This window comes from Argiope bruennichi, chromosome 1, assembly GCF_947563725.1.
Source record: "Argiope bruennichi chromosome 1, qqArgBrue1.1, whole genome shotgun sequence".
NCBI classification, from domain to species: Eukaryota; Metazoa; Arthropoda; class Arachnida; order Araneae; family Araneidae; genus Argiope; species Argiope bruennichi.
The window spans coordinates 9,541,243-9,548,709 of NC_079151.1; positions in this window are offsets into that span (position 1 = coordinate 9,541,243).

A 7,467-nucleotide genomic window follows, 5' to 3' on the forward strand; every position below is an offset into this window, starting at 1 on the left:
CAAACATCTTGGCAGGTGTACAAGACGCAGTTCGCCATTGTCGCAGAAGCTAATGGCTGGGATCCAATTACCAAAGCTCGCCAATTGGCTTCTTCTCTCCGAGCCGAAGCTGCAGATATACTGAGGACCATTCCCAATAATGAACAGTTAAATTTTGATGCTCTTTCAAGTGCCCTAGAGTTGCGTTTTGGCGAGAAATGCCTGAAGGATTATAGCCGACTTCAGTTAAAGACTCGCCAACAAAAACCCAACGAAACCCTTCAAGAGCTCGCAACGGACATTGAAAAGCTGTCCCACCTCGCCTTCTCCGATTGTCCTACTGAAGTAAGAGAGACTTTAGCTGTGCAGTATTTCGTCGATGGCGTCAGAGACGTAGAAATACAAAAGGCACTACGAATGGCGGAAACTAAGGATCTGAAGTCCACTTTATTCTACGCGATCAAGTTTGAAGCGGCACAACAAGCATCGAGAAGGGATCGTCACTTTATCAGAGGTGCGGAGGTGAAACGAGATGAGGATCCTTTACTTAAAGTTATGACACAACTGTTAGAGGAGTTCCGGGGGATGAAGCAGAGGTCTGGAGAGGAGACAGGCAAATTTAAAAGAAACAACGCCCGTTGCTGGAAATGTGGAGCAGAAGGCCATCTCCAAAGGCAATGCCAGGCTCGCCAAGATCAACGGCCTAGGAGCCTGTCGAGGAATAATACTCAGGAAAACTAGGTAGTGGCGGTCTCGCGGGGCGGAGGTTGCCAGAGAATGAAAAGCCCCATTTTGAAGTGTTACAAATTTCATCAAGCAGCGAGAATGGACTGTTTATTGAAGCGAATGTAAATGGATTTCCGTGTCGAATGGTCGTTGACACAGGGGCCAATGTCACCATTTTGCGCCAAGATTTAGCACAACAACTTGGCGTAAAAATTCTTCGGACACCGCCCTGCGTTACCCTTCAGACCGTGAAAGGGGATAAAATCCCCATTATTGGCAAGATGCATATAACAATGGGGTCAATTCACGGTCACGTGTCAGGTACCAAACAAACCGCTTCTGTTCAATTTTCAACCGTTCTGCGCATGTCGTGATGTCTGCCGATAACGTTGACACTGTTTACATTGTTGTTGACATTGTTTAGTAAATATTAAGCTAGCCGATCAATTATTAAAAACTTCTGATTTTTTTTTTAAAGATATTATTTTGAATTATTTTCTCCAAATTTTCTTAGTTATATATTTTTATTTCTTATATTAAAATTTTAATTAATATTTTCAATAGAATTATTGTTTATGCAAAATTAACTAACATCGCTTTTTAATTCGTCTGGTGCCGCTTTATTCTTTCCTTTCCCATATCCCCCCATCCCCATTTTTTCATCCAAAGGATACATTTTGACAAATGACTATGGCAGTGTTTTTGAAAAATTACATATGTTTTTTTTTACATATTATTTAAATAGTATTGAATGTTGAATTTTATGAATATAGTTCCCCCAGTTAGTTCTTTTTAAAAATAATTATTACTCTTAGATAAGTTAATATTTTAAAGCTTACTAATGAAATTATTGTATTTTTTTTCTTATGTAATTACTTTTATAAATATTGAGAGTTAGTTATTTGATGTTTTCAGTTTGCTTAAAAGAAAGAACATGAAACTCAAATTAGTATATATTGAATAAATTATGTTTACAATTTCAAATTAGGAAATATAAAAGGTATGGATACCTTTTTTTAAATCTATGCAACTTATGAATAAATAATTTCATTTTAATTTGTAGAAATCATTAAAGGAAAACAAACAAAATCAAGCTTTCATAATTTTTATGTACACATTACAAATATATATATATATATATATATATATATATATATATATATATATATATATATATATATATATATATATATATATATATATATATATATATATATATATATATATAGATAGATAGATAGAAAGAGAGAGAGATATATAAAATATATGTGATAATTATTGGAAAAAATATGATCCAATGTATGTTTCAATGTACTCACTAATACAAAAAACTAAAAAAAAAAACTATTAACTATTTATCAACATTTATTTTTCTAGACACTTAGAAATAATATAAACACAGTATGACAAGAATGTCAATGTAAATTATGAAATCAATTTTTTTCAACAGAAACATCCTAGATACTAAGGAACAGTTTTTTTTATCACTAATAAAAACATAATGTTGAACAGTATACTTTTAAAGCAGAACATTTATGAAATTTTTTTAAATGCTAAAGTTACATTGATAAAAATTAAATTGAATGAATATCATAAAATAAAACAAAAACATATAATAGAGTAAATTTAATAAACAACAATAAGGTCATGATATATATACATATATATAGAGAGAGAAGTTAAATATTATATAAAGAGGAGTTGAAAGAAACACTTTTATGCTTTCACAGAATTTTATAATTCAAAATTGATATGTTAAAGAAATAGAAAAAAAAAAAGTGAAACATGCATGTAGCAATGAAGTTCGGAATAAAAATTATATAATAAATGCTGATATGGAAATTGATTTTCAAGGAAAAGACCTTTATTTATTAAAACAGAAATCACTGAGGTGCACAGTGTTATAACAGGATATTATGATAACAGTGAATTTCAGTTTAAATACAATAAACTATTGACATTTCATTTTGAACAATAGAAAAGATATTTGATATAAATTCACTTTGAATCCATCACAAATCTGCAAATATAATTAGAAAGCTAGTAATATTCACTTCCACCTAAGTTTAGCATTATAGCAGTTGTTATTTTTGCAATAGGAGTTTGTTTACTTACGTTAATTAAATTTAGATAAGATTTTGTAAAAAAATGCAATCTAATACTCATGTAAACATTTTAAAACCTTCTAAGCATATTCAAAATTATCAGAAATTTCCTCAAATGTGAATGAAGTAAATTAGAAATGCACTCATGATTTTGTTTGATTGTTTTTGGTGGCAAATCGCTTACCGATTTCTTTTTCTTCGAAGAGTTTTTCTAACAAATTACTGGAACAGCTATATTTAATAAATGGACACAAACTGAAGGAATTCTTCATAATGATCGGAGCATATCATTGACTTCGAAGGCTTGAAAAAATCTATACCAAAGCTATCAACCCAAGTCAGGTTTGTTGAAAGGAAAATAAAAAACATTTTATCATGACAGTCACTCTTGTATTTCGCATTAAAGCATGCATCCATCAGCACACCAGTATTTCCTCTGTTAACACATAATAAGAGGAAACAAAATGACTCAAAAATTATAACTTCAAATGTAAACAAAAAATCCGCTTCATACTTGGCGGAGAACGTTAATGGCAGACTGATCGACGAGATCGGCGCGGATGAAACTTAAATGCCATGTGCAAGAGGTACATGACATGTGACTTTTACGTCACATGAATTGACCCCATTAAGTTTGGAAATGTGTTATATGGCCATACCGTGTTTGTAGCCGAAATCACCGACATTTTTATACTCGGTTTGGACTTCTTAACAAAACATAATTTTGTAATTGACTTTGAGAATAATGTGCTACGCTCAAATTCGGAAGATGTAGCGTTATTCCAGTTAGGAGCTGTTGAAAGAGAACCGTGTCATCGAATAACTTGTAAAAGTGATATTACTATTCCAGCTCGAATTGAGATGCTTGTAAGAGGGGCCGCTGAGAAAAGTCAAAACTTTCGACATGGTCTAACTGAATTTCCGGACTCTGAAAATTTTCCAAAAGGTGTATTGGTTGCTTCCGCACTGGTAGATCTTTCGAAGGAAACTGTACCAGTCAGAGTTGTTAATCTAACTGGTAATCCTAAAACAATCAGGAAAGGCGACGTATTAGCAACATGTGCTCCAGTCACCTGTATACAGAAACATCCCGAAATCATGTCGAAAAAGCCTTCTAAAGAACTCGAACTGAATCTGTTGAAGCCCACTGAATTGAATGAGGAACAGAAAAGTGTAGCATGGATGCTTATTGACGAATACGAGGAACTGTTTTCCTGTACATCTGGTGACCTCGGGAGAACGAAATTGGCTCAACATCGAATTGAAACTGGGAATCACTCTCCTATTAAACAGAATCCCCGAAGACTACCAATTGCTAAGACAACAGAAGTTAAAGATCTACTAAGGGACATGCAGGAACGAGATGTCATCGAGCCTTCGTCGAGTCCCTGGGCTTCTCCCATCGTGTTAGCCCGAAAGAAAGATGGATCTACGAGATTTTGTGTAGACTATCGACGGCTCAATGATGTCACAAAAAAGGACAGTTATCCACTTCCACGAATCGATGACACGTTAGACATTCTTAGCGGAAACAAGTGGTTCTCTACCTTGGATTTGAAAAGCGGTTATTGGCAAATAGAGATACATCCTGAAGACCGTGAAAAGACAGCATTCACGACAGGAGGACAAGGACTTTGGCAGTTTAAGGTCATGCCGTTTGGTCTCTGTAATGCACCAGCTACCTTCGAAGGCCTCATGGAGACAGTGTTGAACGGACTCACTCCTGAAGCTTGCCTTGTTTATTTAGACGACATCATCATTGTAGGGAAAAGTTTCGAGGAACACCTCAGCAACCTAAGGAGAGTATTTGAAAAATTGAAAGAGGCCAAATTGAAGCTAAACCCCTCCAAATGCAACTTATTCCGTCACGAGGTGAATTATCTGGGTCACATAATTTCTGCTGATGGTGTTAGAACTGATCCACAGAAAGTGTCAGCTGTAAAAGACTGGAGGCGCCCTAAAAATGTGCATAAGCTTAGAAGTTTTCTCGGTCTGTGCACATATTACAGAAGATTTGTTAAAGGATTTTCTTCAATCGCGAGACCTCTCCACAGGCTGACTGAAAACAAACAGAAGTTCTTGTGGACAGACGAATGCGAGGAAGCATTTAATAGCTTGAAGGCGGCTCTAACATCGTCTCCCATTCTAGTTTATCCAGATCCCGAAAAGCAATTCATTCTTGACACGGACGCAAGCCATGAAAGTGTCGGAGCAGTTTTATCCCAAGAAATTAACGGCCAAGAACATGTCATCGCATACTGGAGCAAGTGTCTTTCAAAGCCTGAAAGAAATTACTGCGTCACCAGAAAAGAATTACTGGCCATTGTAAAAGCTGTTGAGAACTTTCATAGTTATCTTTACGGTCGGAAGTTTCTGCTCCGAACGGATCATGCGTCCCTGACATGGCTTTTAAATTTTAAGAACACCGAAGGCCAGATAGCTAGATGGATTCAGAAACTTGAAGAGTACGATTTCGAGATCAAACATCGCAAGGGGTCCCTTCATGGTAATGCTGACGCCTTATCAAGAAGACCATGCTCGAATGCTTGTTCTTACTGCACTACAGTCGAGAAGAAATATGACATGATAACACGTGTCATTCGTCAAATAAAGGATTCGGTATCGACACAAATAGACCGTTGGAGCGATAAAGAAGTCAGAGAAGCTCAACTTACGGATCCCGACATAAAACCTATCTTGGAACTTCTTGAATCATCTAGCACTAGACCCAGTTGGCAAGATATCTCCAGCTATCGTCCGGATAGCAAACGCTATTGGGCTCTCTGGGATTCACTCCATATTCGTAATGGTGTATTATACAGAAAATGGGAGTCTGAGGATGGCAAAACATCAAAATGGCAATTAGTACTCCCACGATCAAGAATACCGGAAGTGTTGGAACAATTACACAGTAGTCCAACCGGAAGTCATTTTGGAATATTGAAGACCATCCAAAAGGTTCGGGAGCGGTTTTTCTGGAGCAAAGTAAGAGATGACGTAGAAAGATGGTGCAAGTCCTGCGATGCATGTGGGGCCCGAAAAGGACCCAAAACACGATGCCGTGGAAAATTACGGCGCTATAATGTAGGGGCACCATTTGAAAGAATCGCGTTGGACATCTTAGGGCCTCTCCCACGTTCAAATGATGGCTACAAATACATCTTAGTTGTCAAGGATTATTTTACCAAGTGGCCCGAGGCTTACCCGATCGCTGATCAAGAAGCTACAACAGTTGCCGAAGTATTACTGCAGAACTGGATTTCTCGCTATGGGACGCCCCTTCAGATGCACTCTGATCAAGGCAGAAATTTCACTTCTGCTGTATTCAAGGCACTTTGTGTCCTTCTTAAGATTGATAAGACACAAACTACCCCCTTACATCCCCAGTCAGACGGCATGGTTGAGAGATTTAATAGAACGATCTTAAACCATCTCTCTATCCACGTTTCCATGAATCAACAAGATTGGGATCGGAAGCTTCCTATGTTCCTGCTTGCCTATCGAAGTGCCGTCCATGAAACCACTGGATTCACTCCCTCCCAGATGCTCTTCGGTCGTGAACTCCGTCTGCCCTGTGATCTCCTGTTTGGGCGTCCTCCTGATGTGCCTTCTTCTCCTGAAGAATATGTCCATGAACTAGAGGAACGTTTAGAAAGTGTGCACGAGTTCGCCCGTAATCGGATCGACATCGCAACGGAAAAGATGAAGACCAGGTACGACACGAGAGCTACAGGACATGAATTTCACGAAGGTGACAAGGTTTGGTTTTGGAACCCGATTCGACGAAAAGGACTTTCTCCAAAGTTACAGACAAATTGGGACGGTCCATATACAGTCCTAAAAAGACTAAATGACGTTGTGATTCGTATCCAAAAATCTAAGAACTCAAGGCCTAGGGTAGTGCATTGTGATCGGCTGGCCCCTTATTTTTGTAACTCTAGGGACGAAACTAGCTGATCGAAAGAGCCACTTATATGCTTGTATGTAACTGTGTACTGTCGACCATTGTATATACTTGTAAATAATTTTTACCTATTCAAGGATTGTACTGCCCGGGACGTGCAGTCCTTGAGAGGGGGGCAATGTTACGAATTCTGTAAATTGGTGTAATTTGTCTTATGATAATGAATGTTATATGTATCCCATTGTATTTCAATAGCAAGTCGCCAAATTGGCGAGATATTGGCTCATTGGCGATGTTTTAGGCAACTAATTTTTGTCGCCAGATTTGGCGACATTTCGCCAAGTTTGGCGACGGAAGTTGGAAACCTTGGCGACAGAGAGAATTTTCTAGAGGGATCCTGATTTCTTGAATTCTCTCCAAGGTTCTGGATTTTTCTAATATGACATAACTTCCTGTTAGTGACGTCACTTCCGGCAGAGAGCATATAAAAACAAGCACGAAAGATTAGGAGTTGTATTGGAGCCTCAGACAGCAAGCAAGCTGTAGGCTGGTGACTGAGCTATTGAATGCGCAGTGTTATTCTTGTAGTCTTCGTTAAATAAATAGCTTTATTTATTTTTTTAAAAGGATACTGCTTATTGAATTTACTCTAAGCACATCGCAGGAAATTCGTAACAATATTTATATGCTACTCTGTAATGCCTGCCAAATGCGATACATTGTAAATGTCATTACTTAACGGAATAGAAATGG